Source organism: Canis aureus, chromosome 10, assembly GCF_053574225.1.
Source record: "Canis aureus isolate CA01 chromosome 10, VMU_Caureus_v.1.0, whole genome shotgun sequence".
NCBI classification, from domain to species: domain Eukaryota; kingdom Metazoa; phylum Chordata; class Mammalia; order Carnivora; family Canidae; genus Canis; species Canis aureus.
The window spans coordinates 10,063,219-10,081,856 of NC_135620.1; the positions used below are offsets into that span (position 1 = coordinate 10,063,219).

The following is an 18,638-nucleotide window of genomic DNA, read 5'->3' on the forward strand; positions in this document are numbered from 1 at the left end:
TTTTAATGTTGTTTAAAAACTTGTTTTAGCCTCTATTTTGCATTATTAAGATATTACATAATCATCTCACTTTGCAACAAATCTTGTCCTTTAAAGCCCTTTGATCTGTTTTTTATAGCAAGATGAAATGTAAAATTAACTGGGATATAAGAGATGATGATTAAGAAGAAAAAGTGCCATTACCAAAGTTTATTATTTTATTTTGTTGATTATTTATTATACAAAAATGAATATGGCCCTGGGATTTAGTGTTAACTATGCATAGTAACTTAGAAATTATTACAAATTCAGCAAATTACCTAATTTAGTAAACTGCCTTAGCTGTTAGAAAGATTTCTTAGTCATTCTTTTTTGTTTTTTTAAAGATTTTATTTATTTATTCGTGAGGGGCACACAGAGAGAGGCAGAGACATAGGCAGAGGGAGAAGCAAGCTTCCTGTGGGGAGCTTGATGTGGGACTCTATCCCAGGACCCTGGGATCATGACCTGAACCAAAGGCAGATGCTCAACCCAAGTACCCCAGATTTCTTAGTCATTCTTATAAAAATAAGAGTTCGATATTATAATTGAAAATAGGAATTATTTTTACCGTATCTGTACATAAGTATCCTGGAGCGATGCTGTGGGTTGTGGAAATCCTGCACAGTGCCATATTTTGCACAGTTTTATGAACTTTTATGGCATCATGTACTTGTGTAATTTCAAATAAAGTTCAGTTTTGGGTATTTGGGTATATGTCTGTGAAAATACACTTTTTCACATGAGATTTCACAACTACATTCAATAAATATATTTCTATCAGTGCACAATTTTGCATGTATATTTTCCTTCATATCCCTACTTCACAATCTTCAAAATCAAGTTGCATCTTCTGTGTTAGGTTTAAATATTCTTTGTAGTCATATGAATTGCTTTAATCTAGTTTTAGGAATAGAAGGGATATTTTGAGTTTTCATTCAATGCCCTCTTGTCTTCCCCATATTATGAACTTTTTTTTTTTTAAGAGTTTATGTATTTATTCATGAAAGACACACAGAGAGAGGCAGAGACACAGGCAGAGGGAGAAGCAGGCTCCCTGCAGGGAGATCGATGTGGGACTTGATTGCAGAACTCCAGGATCACACCGTGAGCCGAAGACAGACATTCAACCACTGAACCACCCAGGCGTCCTGTCCCCATTATTATGAACTTTAAAAAATTTATCCTCTATCTATTCTGCAACTGCTCCCCTTCCTACTAAATAGTAAGCAAGAAGATTGATAAAACAGATTTTAAGGTTTCATTTTCCTTTACCTTAGCTTTGTCCCACACTATCCTCTTAACTCTGATTATTGTTCAGGAATTTGTTAATGAGTGTGTTTGGAATTTTCTTTAGCTTTCTTTTGCTACTCTTTGCCATCTTCCTGCAGCCTTTGTCATGCTTAAAATTCTTCAGGAACAGTGAAATTGTTTTTTCCACCTACCTTGCTCACAGCTGACCCTCCTAATGAGCCATCAGGACAAATTTGGTTTGATGGTATCATTTTTCTCACTTTGTCCAACTCTGTGACACAATGTGACAAAACTGTCCTTCTCAGAGCCTGTTCCATAGGGCATGCAGACCATGCATGTCATGCTATTTAAGTACTGAGTGTACTATTGACACCCACATGAGGTCAATAGTGGCCTGCAGGAATGTTCTTACTATATGTCATTTTAAGCCTTTGGGGCACATGAGCCCGGGGAGAACTTTATCCCAATGGATAAACACTTGTTTATGAGATAATGGTGATGATGACACTAAATAATATAAATTAGTAAGAAGTTAGTCTACTGCCCTCTCATCTCCTGTTTTCCCCAACCCACTGGGGTTTGGCTCATGGCAGTGCTGCACCAAAATCTGCCTTTTTCTCAGACCCACCTTCTGGACACCAGAGCAGTTCTGGGCTCCATGGTCAGTTTTGATCAATGGTTCTTAAACATTTTAGGGTTATGAATCCCAGTGAGAATCTAAAGAAATACATGGGCTGTATCTAGGAAAAGTAAACATAAGTACATAGAACATTTTAGAAATAAATACAGTGTCTTCACAGATGTCCCTGAGCTCAGGGACCTTAATGAGCATTATGGAAAGCCTGTTACCTGGGACAACTTAACTGATGCCTAGAATAATCTGGTGAGACTGGTTCTGCATTACACTCATTCTTTAAGATGAGGCAGTGGAATCTTAAGATTCAATAACGAGGTGACACAGGAAGTAGGGAGAGATGCCTAAGACCTGGGACTAGAACCTGGGCAGCTGATGCAGCGCTGGAGATCTATGGACTCCAGTTGGAGAACGCTTGCCTTTGGAGAATTTGATTTAGTTCTTGGCTGAATTTTAATCCAAAGAGGCATCAGGAATTTTGGACCCTTATGAGCATTCTAAATTACCAATGAATTCAGGGGTATAGTCTACAGATCAGCAGTTTTGACATTTCTGAAGAGTTTCTTAGAAGTGCAAAATGTTGTATCTCACCCAAGAACTACGGAATTTTAATAAAATCCTCAAAGAGGAGACTTGTATGCACATTAAAGTTTGAGAAGCATTGGCTTATTCAACATCAGCAACTTTGATGCCCTATGAAACCCTTTGGAGCTTAAAATTAAATTTTTGGGAATTTGGTAATAGAGCTGATGGTTGGTAGTGATGGTGGTGTTGGGGAGAAGGTGATATATAGAGAAAGGTGAAGTCAGCATTAAATGAATACATGTGAGAACAATATGTTGGCAGCTAATAGGTCCCCCTGCTTTGCTGTAACTGTATGGTCTATGCAGAATGTTCCTTTAAAATGATAGCGTTCTAGAATCAAGAAACAGATTTATAAAAATGCCATTCTTGCTTGTTAGCCACATGCCTTTCAGCAGCACAGGATGATTTGGGGTAGTACACAGCTATGGATAGCTATTAAAGTTTCAGAAAGGAAAGCTTTAATCTCTCCTGAATATTTCCTGCCAAGGCACCATTGCCATGGTAGGTCTTTAAGAACCAGTGGGGATGTGTGACACTTGATGTGCAGGTGTCCTTTGAGCTGATTGCCTATTGCATCCATTCCTTGCTTTGTGACCTGATTTCTGACCTCCAAATGTTGACTATTTTCTTAGGTCCCCACTTAGCTTTGGTGCCAAGTGCCTTCCTTGGACTGAATTTTCCTCTTGAATTGTTACGGTCTTCAACTGGGTTTGCAAGTAATCCCTTTCTTGTTTTTGAACTGTAGTAAATTGAGCATTCTATGGCTACATGATGGTATACCTTAAGCTGGGGCTTTTCCCAAGTGTTGTTCCCAATCCTCAAATCCCTCTTATGTAGGGAGGACTGTCTTTTGTCATTGAGGAGAGTCATGATGAAATTATTGGAGCACACACACATACACACACACAAAGACCTTTATAATCCTTTTAGATACATTCTGGAGTGGAAAAAAAATTCTTTGGAATAGAGGGCTAAAATGAGTAAAAGGCCTACACAGATATGCTTTTTCTTTGAGAACTTGAGACCAGCAAAGATTTTGTAGTTAATTTAATAGGTTCTAGGATAGATATTGGAATTTGGTGATGATGATTGGAGAGATCGTTATTCAAATGTTAAGAGAGCTATGTGTGCTTTTCTGTCTCTGAGCAGGGAGCGTGAAATCTATTTAGAGATGTAACCATCAGCTGAAAATGAAGAGTCTCTTAAAACAAGCAAAAAAGGCACTGCTAATAATTTTGATTCCTGCACCAAAAGTGCTCTATAAAAGTGGTGCTAAAAATTCCCCTCTTAAAAAAAATCTTATTTCATTATATTTTAAAGGGCAGTACAACTTCTTCAAGTGATAGAGCTGTAGAGGACAAAATGTTTCAGGATGTTTAATATGGGAATCTATATTTGAGTTAACTGAAATAACCATGCAGGATTGAAATTATAGACATTTATATCATTACCACTGAGGCATATTGGTATTTAGCAAGAGAATAGTATGACCCAAGATGCAAGGAAATGCACATTCTCAACTTTAGACGAACACATATACCATTTAATATCTGGATGCTACCAGCCCTGAGAGTTTTGCTTTTCCTTTAGTTACTCATTTGAAACAAGCTGTTGGCCAAAAGAGTAAATGACATGTAAACCCATCAGCTGGGAGATTATTTCAGAATGAGATGTAGATAACGTGTAGATTAACTTTTTAATTAATTAACCATTGTCCAAAAGTCAGAGCAAACAGCTGCTTGCCATAGGAATAGAGGAATTACTGTGAACTTTGGAAGTGCCACCATGACAACTACCTTGAAAAGATAGTTTAATGGAAGAGGTTAAATTAAAAGTTTACTTATTTTTATTAAAAAGATTTTTATTCATTCATTCTTTCATTCATTTAGAGTAAGTGGAGGGGCAGAAGGAGAGAGAAGGAAAGAATCCCAAGCCAACTCCACACTGAGTGTGGAGCCCTTCTTGGGGCTCAATCTCATGACACTGAGATCATGACCTAAGCCAAAATCAAAAGTCAGAAACTCAACCAACTGAGCTACCTGAGTACCCTACAAGTTCACTTATTGTATCTGGGAATGCTTCTCCATTGGGAAATACCTTATATAATTAAACTAAATTAAATTAATTCATACTCTTCTGTTCCAAAGAAAAGTCAAGCTACTATAGATACTGCTTTCCTAAATTTAGGATAATCCAATGTTGCCTAAGGAGTCAAAGTACATCACCTGAGGACTCATCTGTTTGTCATCTGCTAATATTTTACGAGTGATCACCAGAATCAACCAGATTTTTATAAGCAGTATTCTTCCACAAGGGGGAAAAAAATCTAGACAGTGGTTCCACATTTCTTGGTATTTGTGAGAAACGTAGTAATTAGAGAAGTTGTCAAGGGCCTTAATTATAGCTCCCACCGTGACTCTTTTACATATGCATATTATTCTCAGTAGTATAATTTGTGAGGAAAGGTTAAGGCAAGTGAATTAGCATTTCGACTCTTAATTAAAAGGAAAGAGAAGATCTTGCCAATGAATCAAATAAAGTATTTATTTAGTTTATTTGCTTTCTTTTGCTTGTCCCTTAGACGGGAGGGCAGCACCCACACCGCCAAGCTAGCCTTTTTGTTGGTCTCTTTAGATCACCCAGAAGGTTTCATTTACATATAGAAGGATCTGACAAATACTGATTGTGTCTCTGCTTGTATTTTGGGGTGCTTTGTCACAATGCCTCAAAAACATATTTTTCTGGTGACATTCTGATGGGAATGTCAAGAAAATAAACTATCTCTGATGTTTCTCATGCTGATGTGTCAGTGGCCTTGAAATGGAGAAAAATGAGGTTTGAATAGGAAGAAATGGGAGAACTTGGGGAAGGTGATTGTGGAGCGGGACCAAGGGAAACCTAAAACATCACCAAGTCAGAGTGATGGAAAGGCATTAGTAACATTTTACTGGAAGAGAGTTTGAGAAAAAAAGAAATTAGAGAAACAAGGATACATTGACAGAATAGGAATATTTGTTGTCAATATTTTTCATTGAGATTCAGACTTAAAAAAATTTTTTTTTCTTTTTAAGCTAATATTTGTAAGCACTTCCTGTGCACCTAGTAGTGTACTAAATGCTATGTATTTTTATTTTATTATTACATTTTAATGTTAAAATCCTGTGAGGAAACAGTAAAGCTAATAAATAGTGCTCAAATGTATGAGCCCTAGGGCTTGGTTGTCTGGGATTGAAATCTCTCATGTGGTACTTACTTGTGTGATCTTGGGCATAGTAACCTTTCTATACTCATTTCTTCGTCTGTAAAGTGGTGACAATACTAGTGTAAATCCCATAAGGTTATGGTGATGATTAGTAGGCTAATATATGTAAAACATTTAGAACAAAGTTGACACATGGAGACACTTAATACATATTGGCATTGTTATTATTGTTATTATATTCCAATTTCATAGTTGAATCTCAGAAAAATCAAGGCACATTCTCAAGATGTCTTAGGCATTATAAACTCCTAAGCAGGAGTTTATAATCCAGGTCAATCTACTTGAGGATCCGTGCCTTTAATCCATTATCCCGTAAGGAGATAGACCTCGATCAAGATCTGACAGATATTCTAGACCCCAACATTAAGTGGCTTTTTTTTAGTAAGCTATATTTAAACTCTTGAGCTTTGCTTAAATTTTCCCCCAAAGCAGAACCTGTGACAAGGGCTTGATGAATGGTTCCCCAGAAATACAACTTTTTTTGATGTCTATTATTAACTCCTAATTAACAACTTCAACCAAGGGGCACCTGGGTGGTTCAGTCAGTTAAGCGTCTTCCTTCAGCTTGAGTCATGATCCTAGGGTCCGGGGATTGAGCCCCACTTTGGGCTTCCTGCTTAGTGGGGAGTCTGCTTCTGCCTTGCCCTCTGCTCCTCACTCCGCTCCTGCTTTCTCTCTGGCTCTCTCTCTCTCAAATAAATAAAGAAAATCTTTAAAAAAATCACACAAAAAACAAACCCTGCAACCAAGTCCAATAAAGCAGAGTAGGCATGATGGATTGGAAATCGTAAGACAGGGAAAGAAGGAAGCCAATTCAAAGATACTTTTTAGGAAGATGGCTGGCTGCAGCTGGAGCCTCTATATAACTCTAGTAGAGTTCTATAAAATGTAGCCTGGAATCATTCACCAGGGATGGGGAAAGAGGAGTCCTTATTTACCACTTTCCATCTTCTGTTGATTAAAGGTTGATCCAGGGGTGTTGACTCCCTTGCACTTTCAGCTTTGCACATGACCCAGCAGAAACCACAATCCCAGTGGACCGAAAGCAAGTGCAAGGCATCACAGCTGAGATATATCATTTTGTCAAAGCTAATATCTGTGGCATGAGTTGGTTGGCATGGCTATTCAAGGTAGATTGTGTGCCAAGGGATTGTAAAAGGTATTTACCACATTCCCTCTACTTCAGGGTATACATGGATTTCATGTTTGTGTATATAAATTTTCTGTCATTAGCACTGGGTTATTGAGGAGATGAAATGCGATGTGTATGAAAATGCTCTGAAAAATATAAATTGTGTGGACTATAACACTGTATGTGTTATATCTAGATCTCCAAAGCTGAAGGTCAAACTGGTTGAACAACAAATTTTTTTTTTTTTAACTCATCAGTGTGGCCACTTTTGAAATCAATGACTCTGTCATTTTACTCTAACCGTGTCTGGATTTTAGCTGGGGAAAATAGCCTTGGGAATCCAATAGGGCATGTATAACTAAGTTCCAAATTGATTTGTTGATGGAACCCTCTGGATTGGAGAAATCCAAACACTGTCTGCCTAATGTGTAGTCATTTGGTTACTTGCTATCTTGTAGGCTGTCCCCCTAATATTCTGAGGGAAAGATGAAATAGAGCAGAATAAATGTTTGTTCTCACTAGTGTAAAATCTGAGCCAGTTTGGTACCTCCTATATTTGGTGGAAATCAATCTGTCTCTACTTTTCAGAACAAAAATACATCTTTGAAAAGTTTAATTTTCAGTATTATCTTTCCTGCCTCATGTTTGAATCCTAACTCCTTCCCTTACTCACCGTGAGAAGTTGGTCATATCAGTTATTCTTTCTGGGCCTCAACTTCCTCATTGCAAAATTGAGATAATATTAGTATTTAATCCTGTGACCTGTGATGAGGATGACTGTAGTGTGTTTGGAAGAGTTCCTGGGACATAAATGCATTCAATATGTGTTGCCTGCTATTATTATTGTGATTAACATTATCTGTTTTGACACAGATCTGTAGCTTTAATTTCTGAGTGTGTAAATGTAATGGTTATTTTTGTTAATCCAATTTAGTGATAAGCTGCTCTGATATAAAGTTTTACAGAAAATATAAAGGCTCTGAGAATCATCTTGATGTCCTGGCTAAGGGATAAGTTAAACTCTTTTGATCCTCTTAGGAGCTCACTGACATCATGAAAGCCCATCGCCTTTCTAAGGTTGGTTTTCTAAACAGAAAATTGATAGCCCTGTCCATATCTGACTTAGAAGCAATTTAACAATGTTTAGGACCTTAGAAAGGAATAATGATTAGGATCTTAGAAAGGAATAATGATTTTGATGATAATGCTGTGTATTTGCAGAGGTGGTTTCCCCTTCAAAGAGCTACATACAAGTGCCTTGTGTTCTTATTCCATGGGTTTCACATGTACCCTTGCAGGAGCTTTGCAGGCACGCAGTATCAATATAACAGATCTCTATTTCATAGACTTATACAAAAGCATGTAAGTGTAATCCAGTGTGATAAAGAGTCTGGCTCCATATTTTGATGCTTGATTGCCAACATCTTAAGCTTCATTCTTCCTTCCCCTTCTGTCCCACTTCTGGACAAGCTGATGAGAAAGTCTGGATCTTCCTCATTTGATACTGCTGGGAAATTCAAACCACACAACGCCTTGTCTGTGCACAAGTCCTCATGTCAGTTTCACCCTCTGACTACCATAAAGACTCACACCAGTCTCCTTTCCTCTTGCAAGGCATTTTCAGGCTATTTTGAGAAGCCTACCCTGCTTTCCCTAGAAAGCCTCATTATATAAGTAATAAACCTTTCCATACCTTCTGGCTGGGCTGTGTGTCATCAGGCTTGACATTCCAGCCAAATTTTGAGTGAAGGTCTATCATATTTCTTCAGAGTGGCTACAACACACAAACACTAGCTTGAACTGAAAAGAACTAAGATTTTCCTGTGGAAATGGCTGAATCTAGGTCTGGGAAAGAAAAATACAAGAGAAGTCTGGGATATTTTTGTTATGCCCCAAAGCAAGAAAGTGCTCAAAGACTAATGGGGTCATGTCAAAAGAATAACAGAAGCCAGGATGAAGGGGCTTCCACTTGCCAAAATGGGACAATTTGAGCATTGAAAAGAATAATGATGGTAATGGATTATATCATATTGAATATAAATCTGTAATGATACAGAGAGAGAATAGGAGAAAGAGAGAGAGGGGGGAAAAAAGGCAGAAGCTTTATTTATAAAAAATTATTCCCTATAAATATAGAAAAAAGGAGAGGATTCTGAAAAGTCACCATTTTGCAGCCAAATGTAATTCAAGCAAAGATCATAGAATAATACAAAGTTTTTTAAATAAAACGTTAGGATATTTGCATGGATTCAATGTGTCATCCCATGGATTATGTGTTTTAATTGCCAAGGAAATTTAATTCCTATAATAGATACGTGATACAGTAGGAGATATACAGTATCACCTATGTACTCTGTAGTATTTAGGCAAAAATAATTAACCTGAACCTTATGGTGAAGAAGGATTAACTACAGAACGTGGGGCATAATAAAAAAAAACACTGTCCTGAATTTTTTAATGTCATGAAAACAAAAACGAGAAGCTGAGTGCTCTTCCAAAAGAGATGAAGGGTGTTAAAGAGACAAAACCAAATGTAATGTGTGAACCTTGATTTGATTCTAGATTTAAAAAAGTAAAGCAAACTTGACAATTTCGGTCAGTTGGAGGAAGTTTTAATGTGGTTATGTGAAAGTGATGGTGTGGTTATATAGGTCACTCACTCTTAGCAGATGTGTGATATTTAGGGATGAACTAACGTGGTGTCTGTAACTTATTCTTAAATATTTCAGCAAAAATGTGTATACATTCTTCTGTAAAAGAATACAAGATCAACCCAGATACAGAAAGAAGGGAAGGAAAGGATGAAGGGAGGAAGGGATGAAACAAATTAAATCAAGTGTGACAGAATGTTATTATTTTGATGAATTGAGATGGATGGTATTTATTCCCTTCTTTCAAGTTTTTTGTGGGTTTTAAATTTCTTAAATAAAAAAAATTAAGGCTCAAAGCCAAAAGTGAACAGCAAAAAAAAAAAAAAAAAAACAAAAAAAAAACAAAAACAAAACCAAAAAAACACTAAAAGAACTTCGAGGAGTGCTGAACACCAAAATGCCTGTGGTACTTCCTCTGAAAACTTAATAGACTTGAACAGAATGTAGTATTTGTACTTGAAAATTATTCTTAATGTATAAAATAAATAGCAATTATTATTATGCCAAAAGACCTACTGCAGAGCAGCTCACATTCATGAATCAATGTTATCTTCCTCTGTCTCTGGCATCCATTTGAATTGCTTTGCCCTGAAAGCAGTATAAATATGTGCTATCTGCCAACAAGGACAAATAGACAACTGGCTTGGAAATCAAAAGATTTATGGTTGCTGCAAGTCTCCTTATTGTGGTACCTCGTTAATACCAGATTTGATTTGAGAGCATCTTACTTGAACTGCAAACGAGCCCTGACTCGCGTGATTGGAAAGCTACTGGCAAGACTCACCTGTGATTAACATCTCTTTGCTCAAATAAGAATGACTCCTCGAGGATGACATTTCTGACTTGTTCAGCTTGCGTTATTACCTCTGAAAACAGCAGTAATTCCTCATCTTACTCCTGTGCCCTGAGACAATAATTGGCATGCTCATTATCTTTAAAACCCTGAAGGAATTTATTCTATTAAGACTGTGGGCAAATGAGTGGTTACCTAGCTCTCTTTGACTTTGTGATGCCTTTCCACAACTTGTTATCGTGCCAAATCTTTTTTACCCATTCTGTAGTTTTTGTTTTTTGTTTGTTTGTTTGTTTTTTAAGATGACAACTTATTTTTCTTTTCCTCTGCTGAGAGACTCTGTGTCTGAAGAGAGATCGCCAGGCAGTGTAGTATTATGAATTCAGGATAAAACGTGATTGCTAGGAAATCCTCTGGCATTACCTACTCCATCCTCTGCCCATGTGAGATGCAACTATTACCATCATATTCCATGTTTGTTCACATTTATAACTTAGCAGTTGCTTGGGACTTTTGTGTTTGTTTTTTTGGTAGAGTTCCTTAGATTTCAGTTTTTATTTGACCACAAATCATTTCTCCATGGCAGAGAGCACAGCTTGCTTTACATGAAAATGAAAACCCATCAGCCAGATAATGTACTCAGTGAGTTTAAGGAACATAGTTTTTGGGTAAAAGTGAAACTTCCTTACAAAATGATTCTTTGTCTATGAAAACTGGAAAATTCCTATTTAATGCATACTTTCAATATGATACCAAACTGTTCTCTCAGTATCATAGGAGCGTTTCCAGATAGCTAAAAGAGAAGCCTAACATTGGATCCAGATAGCATAGGTTTGAACGCTGACCTTGTTGCCAGCTATGTGTAGCCTTTGAACAAACTGCCTGGCCTCTCTGAACCACAGTTCTGTAAAATAGGTACAAAAACCACACATAGGAATGTTATAAGATGGTTAAATGATGTTGATGAGGTCTGCCAGTGTGCCTGGTAATTGAAATAAAAGTCTTGAGTCTTTTACATCTCCTGGGATAACATATATCAATCTTTTGAAGCAGTATCTTTCAATAAAAGATAAGATATAGGCTTAATACCTTTTAGAATAGGGATATGTTAACACTAAATATTCCTGCAAATGGGACCACTTGACTCAGAGCAAATGAGCATTCATCTGAAGCTAGCTAGGACTGCCAGATTAAATACATGATGCTCAGTCACATTTGAATTTCAGATAAACAATGGATTCTTTTTTATTATAAGCATGTCCTAAATATTGTACAGGACATGGTTATATTAAAATAATATCTATTGTATTATTAGAAATTCAAATTTAATTGGGCAGCCTATATATTTAATTGCCAAATCTGGCCAACCTACCACAGCAGATCTTAAAATCTGCCTAAGTCAATTACAGGAGCCTGGCTCTGTCCTCCAGACTCCAAAGTGAAAGTAAGACCTTTGAAGAGTAGCCATCAGTTTGTTTTTCCCACTTTTCTGCAAAAATAAATCAGTTTTCCTTTCTAGATCTAAGGGGGACAAAAATAAACCTTGTGTGAAAGCAGTTGCCCTCTTAGCTCTTGAATACTTCTTTGCTGTGATCAACCCTATTTTTTGGTGAACTTCCTAGGTATTAAAATGATCTGGAGAGTAGAGGGACACATAAAAGTATCTGCTGCAGAAATTACACCTGATTTCAAAGCACAAGAGCAAGGTATTGACAAGGATCCACTACAACTAGGGCTTTGACTTTTCACAATGCATTTATCCTTTATATACTTATTTTCTTCAGAGTATAATGGGCATGGTGTTTACCACATAGGATTTAGGTTGATATCAAATAAGGGCATTTGTGTGCAATCACACCATAAATATGCATTTTTGTTAAGAGTCAGAAGCTAAAATTAGGATTGAACTCGATAGAGGTATGTGCAAATTTAGGTCTGGTTTTGGCATTTAATAATATTCTAGGAATTTATCTGTTTTATCTACCTTTAAAAATTTAGTCGTGTAGGGGCACCTGGGTGGCTCAGTTGGTTACGCATCTGCCTTTAGCTCAGGTCATGATCCTGGGGTTTGGGGATCGAGCCCTGACTTGGGCTCCCTGCTCAGGGGAGAGTCTGCTTCTCCCTCTGCCCCTCCCTACTCCCACTTGTGTGCCCTCTCTCACTCTCAAATAAATAAATAAAATCTTTAAAAAAATTAGTAGTGTATAGTATCTAACTGTTCACTAACTGCTGGTATTATGATTGTCTGCCTGAAAGAACTGATAGGATCCAGAGAGAAGCTACTAAAACCAACAAGAGTTTAGCAGGGTTGCTAGATATACCATTAACATTCAAAATTAAGAAAACATTTCTCTATGCCAGCAATAGCCAATCAGAAAACTCCAGAAAAGTAATATTCCATTTACAATTGCAATAAAACTATGAAGTATTCAGGAGTTAATGTAACTTAGAATATAGAAGACCTTTATGGAGGAAGTTGCCAAAATGAAATCTTCAAAAAGATAAAATCATGATGTTCATGTAAATGGAAAATGAACTAGTGTCAAAGATTTTAAATTAGTTAATTAATAAGGGAACTGGCCATGTCAGGGTCAGGTCAAAGAGCACTTAAGAAGCCAGGGATTTATAGGCAATTTAGTAGAGAAATATGAAGATAAAATTATTGAATTGATTATAACATAAATGTACCACCGACCTTAAATCTTGGGAGTTGTCTGATCAGACACAAAATTATTTGCATCTACTGGATGAAACTCAAGAAATTAAAATGTAACCTCACTAAGTCTGAGACCTTTCAGTAATAGTATATGGTGAGATAAACCAGATACATTTCATAGCGATCCCTTCCTTTTGTGGCATTTATCCCCAAATGATATTGAAAGCATGTTCCATGCATCTTTTTGGCCTTATTTCCAAGTTTCACATGAATTTCCTGATGCTCTAAGATTCTAGTGAAAGAGGGCAGCTCGGGTGGCTCAGCTCCCACCTTCGGTTCAGGGCGTGATCCTGGGGACCCGGGCTCCCTGCAAGGAGCCTGCTTCTCCATCTGCCTGTGTCTCTGCCTCTCTCTCTCTCTGTCTCTGTCTCTTATGAATAAATAAATAAAATCTTAAAAAAAATTCTAGTGAAAGATATAAAAAATGATCTAAATAAATGGAGCAAACATTTCATGCCCCTGGATGGGATGAATGTATATTACTAAAATGTAGATTTTCTTCAATTCAGTATATAAATGCAATCCAATTTCAATCCAAAGTACAGTTATATATTTTACAGTAAAATCTGTAGAGGCAAATAAAAGCTCATGGATGCCTGTTACTTAAAGAGAAGTCATAAAGTTGGAGACCTTGCCCTGTCAGGTATTAAGACCTACTACAGGGCCAAAGTGATAAAAAGCAATATGCTATTGGTGTAAGATCAGATAAACACATAAGTGGAAGAAAATAATACACTCAGAAGAGACACATGTATTCAGAAGAGACACAATGTATCCATGGAAATTTAATAAACTTTAAAGAAATTACCACAAATCAATGAAAGTTGTTTAGTTGAAGTTTTTTAGAAAGTTGGCTTACTATATGCAGAAAAATTAAATTGGATCCCTACCTAATCCCAAATAAAGATTGATCACCAGGTAGATTAAAGATGTAAATTGGAAAGGGAAAAACATAGAGCTGATAGAAGGGAATGTATGAGCTAATCCTTGTAACCTAGGAATAGCAAAACAGTTCCAAAAATTCAAAAACAAAGTAAAGCAAAAGGTTGATAACCATAGGTAGATCAAAATTAAAGCTTTCCATTCATGAAGACTACCATGGGCCAGATTACTCCATGACTAACTAGGAGGAGGTGTTGTCAGCATCTAAAACTGGCAAGGGATGAATAATTAGCAGAGATTCTGTAAATTGATGTCAGTTTCTGTAGGAGGGAAGCAAAGAATATAAACAAGGAATTTACAGAAAACTCTCAAAACGAACATGCACCAGAAGCCATGCTAGAGATAATAATCAGATGCAGGTTAAATGAACATTATTAAATTGGAAAAAATCAGAAAGCTGGATAATGCTGAGTGTTGTCAGGGAAGCAAGTGCACAGGAAGCTTCCTGGGGAAGTAGATTGGCACAGTCACTCTGAACAATCTGTCATGATGTATGCAAATTAAATATATGTATATGCTATGACCTTGCTATTCTGCTCCTGAGAATTTATCCACCCCCCCCAATTTCAAACATTTATGGCATGACAAATATAAAGATATTTATTGCAGTGTTGTTTACAGTGGTGAAAGTTGGTGGCACTTTGGGTACACAGAACAGACTTGGAGAATACCACTGTGGGTTCTTAGGAAGCATTAGAAAGAACACATTTGATACGTACATAGAAATAAGATCAGATCTTAAAAAAAAAAAGAGCTTCATTCAGAAAAATAGAAACTGAATGAGATCTAAAAGGGTTTTCATAGTTTAACATAAATGCCAACAAAATTACACATCCAATTTTTAAGCATTTAAAAATTAAAAGGAATAAATACAACAGAATGGTTACTTTGGAGATGGAGATAAAATGGAATAAATATTAAAACTAGAGAGCCTCATATGGATCAGTGTGTCTTGAACTGAGGAGTATAATAAATATTTGATGAATAAATAAAAAAATAAGAAAAAACAGTGTACCAGAGGATCCTAAGTGTTCATTGTTCATTGTTATAGAGGAATTATGACTTGCCTACTCCTTGCCTCTTTAAATTTACCACCATGATTGCCTTCTGGGGGATAGCCCACCCGGGAGGCTGCTGTGGGCTGATCTGGGGTTTTCACATGGTCTGAGGTTAGAGACCAGCAAGAGAAATCAGAAAAAAGGAGCACATGCACCACCAAAATGGTGTGATCTCTTTTGTACATGTTGTTAAAATGCTGCAAAAATTTTGAATATTATCTTTGCTAGCAAGAATTCCAATGTTTCTGCATCTCCTCCCCTATCTGTTTAGTATATTATCTTCATGTTTAGTAACAACCCATGCTTCCATGGTTTTACAATATGCAAATCACTTTGATGAAACAATGATTTGTGTTTGCTACGGATCATTTGGAGACCCTATCATGGTACTTTTGCAGCTAAGAAGGCAAAGGCTGAGAAAAACCAAACAACTTGCAAGATGTCAAATATCTGGGAAGTGATGGAAACAGATTTTAATGTCAGGACTTTTGGCTCCAAACTCCACTTTTTAGAATCTAATGCTTTAGGCTGTTTTAATGCAAAGAAATCTTTAGTCCTAACTGAAATTTAAGAAATTGAAGAAAAAATTAATGGAATTCTTACAGAGGGTTCTATTGCTATTTATGCAGAAATTAGCTAAGAATTAATTGGGAAGAGTTAGTAGAGAAGAGAACCAGGGTAAGGCAACTTTCCAGTGAAGTCTAAAAAGCAGTGATAAGTACTGTAATTCCTTGGTCACCCAGTACTGTTTGGAAACCATAATGCATTTTATAATAAATTCTGAATTTCAGATATTTCCCACACATTTCTTCTCCCTTCCCTTATATTCCCTTTCACTATTATTTATATTCCCCAAATGAAGGAGAACATACACTGTTTCTCCTTCTCCGATTGACAGAACATAAAGACTCCTAACTCTGGGAAACGAACTAGGGGTGGAGGAAGGGGAGGAGGGCGGGGGGTGGGGGTGAATGGGTGATGGGCACTGAGGGGGACACTTGACGGGATGAGCACTGGGTGTTATTCTGTATGTTGGTAAATTGAACACCAATAAAAAATTAATTTATTAAAAAAAATTCTGAATTTCAAAGAATCTCAATTTGTCCAAATGCATTAGGCTATGAATTGCAGATATTCTGTAGTGTCATTCCAGATGCAGTTTCAAAAAAAAAAAGGAACATTTATGATATTAAACTTCTCAAATTCAGAAAAAATTTTGTGAAGTATGTCATTCAGTTTTGCAAAATAACAGATATGGGAAAACTGATTAAAATGGAACATAAATGTTGAAGCGAGAGTGACAGTAGTCTACTGCCACGGGGCCTGTGGGCTTTCTCCATGTGTCTTCTATGAAACAAGGCTACTGTCACCTCTCTCCTGAACCACTGCCTCCCAGTGCTCATTTGGCACACAATAGTCAGGGTGATGTGATTATTTGAGAGTTCTCCAGCACAAGACTTCCACATTTGCTTTCATAATAAAGAAAGATATATGGCCTCATCTAGTTCTATCTTACTTCCTTTTTTCTTTTAAGATTTTTAAAAAAATTTATTCATGACAGAGAGAGAGAGAGAGAGACAGGCAGAGGGAGAAGCAGACTCTGCACAGGGAGCCTGAAGGGGGACTTGATCCTGGGTCTCCAGGATCACACCCTGGGCTGAAGGTGGCGCTAAACCTCTTGGCCACCGGGGCTGCCCTAGTTCTATCTTACTTCCAACACTCTTCTCCCTCATCAACCTTAATCTAGAATCAATACACAGTTCTTCCACCTTCTCAACTTGCCGTGATCCCTTCCACCACAGGCCTTCTGCATATGTGCTTCCCCTGACTGGAATGTTCTGGAATGTTCTTCAGCTCCTTTCATCTGCTTACCTCATTCCTTCCTCAGACTCATGTCAGAAATAATTTCCTCAAGAAGTCTCCTGGATCCCCAGTTCAAGTTGGGTTCCATTGATAACAGCTCTCGGAGAACTGGATCTCTCCTTTGCATCACTTGTAGGATTTATGATTGTATCTTCATTAATGTGATAACTTGCTGATTTTTGTTCCACCTTCCCCCCAAAAAACTATAGATGCTGCACAGTTTGTTGCTTAAGGTGTTTTCTTTTTCCTTATTGTTTCATCAGTTTGTGTCTAGTGCCCACTTGCTTGTCGGAAGCACTGGTTATTTATTTTGACTTTTTGGCATCTCTGTACCTCTTTCTTTTGTTTGAGGGAATTCTTCACTTTCTGAGTCCATGACTCACAGTGGCAGAGCCCAGAAACTTCCTTCCCTAGCCATCATACTTTGTAGCCATGCACAGACAGTGGCATTCAGCTTTTCACAGGCACAGTCTAGAAGACTCCAGAAATTGTCTTCGGTACCTGGAATCACCAGTGCAAGCTATGGCCTTGTGCCTCATGCTAGCTGTGATGCTAGCACCATTTTGCATCCTATTTTGAAAAATTTTCCTGGAAGAGTGGTCATCAAGCCTGCCTCTGTGACTTTTCTGGAAATTCTGAGGCTTATGTCCTTTAATAAAATATCTTTACCTGCTTTAGTGAGCTAGAACAGTTTCTTTGGTTTGCAACTAAGAATCTCAAAATGAATGAATGAATAATGGAATCTTTTTGTTGCCAACACAAATTGGATGTTTTGATGTCTATGCTGTTCTATGAAGTTAGTACAAAAGAGATTTAAATTACAGAAATGATCTGAATGTTGTCTAGAGGCTTATTATGGCCTAGTATATTTCAACTGTAGGGGGCTACAAAATGTTCTTAGATTCATGTAAATATATGCATTGTCTTCCTAACATCTATTTCTTAAAATCTTTGACAAGTAGTTTGGAGTTCTGTGTAAGGAATTTCAAAATAATTCAGCTCTTAATGCCTTCTGTTTGTTGCTTTATTGTACACCGCTAAGCTGAAGGAAAAATATTAGATACTTTTGTGTCAGGATTTATACTACTTCATCTTTTCTTCTACGCTGAAGGAAGATACTTCAAATTAAACAAATAAATTGGAAAAAAGATGTATGTGTGCTGTGATTCTCTGAATCACACCAGCAAAGATTCTGTGAATGTATGTATTCTATACGAAAAGGGTATCTATCATGACTATGTATTCTTCTGGTAATGAACTTTGATATCCTGGGGTGCCTGAGTGGCTCAGTTGGTTAAGCCTCTGCCTTCGGCTCAGGTCATGATCCTGGAGTCCTGGGATTGAGCCTTGCATCAGGCTCCCTGCTCACTGGGGATTCTGCTTCTCCTTCTTCCTCTGCCCCTCCCTCCTTCTCATGAGTTCCCTCTCTCTCGAATAAATAAATAAAATCGTTAAAAAAATTAAAAAAAAAAGAACTTTGGCATCCTGGATGGAAAGCCTAGGAAAGCAGAAATATAATATTGCCAGTTATTAAATATGTGAGCTGGGGTAGCAGCAGCAGTGGCCTAGGAGCTTAGTTGGCCTGTGCTTGAACCACTTACCCCTGGACCCAGCCAGCACTCACTTACATAGGACAGGCCCTCAAGCTCAAATGTCACTGAGGCACACAAATATGAAATATAGCTGCTAAAAGACATGTAGGAGTGGTAGGGATTGTGCAGGGCATTGTA

General features: G+C 37.3%; 1 protein-coding gene across 1 annotated transcript in view; it reads left to right on the top strand.

Annotated features, from left to right (window-relative positions):
* Window positions 1-9,909, top strand: part of LOC144321958 (protein FAM170A-like) — a 94,192-nt gene extending 84,283 nt beyond the window's left edge. Inside the window, exon 13 of the transcript XR_013387505.1 lies at window positions 6,718-9,909. The gene's annotated coding sequence lies outside the window, so the exon portion shown is untranslated. The remainder of the gene's footprint in view (window positions 1-6,717) is intronic.
* Window positions 9,910-18,638: the final 8,729 nt, after the last annotated feature.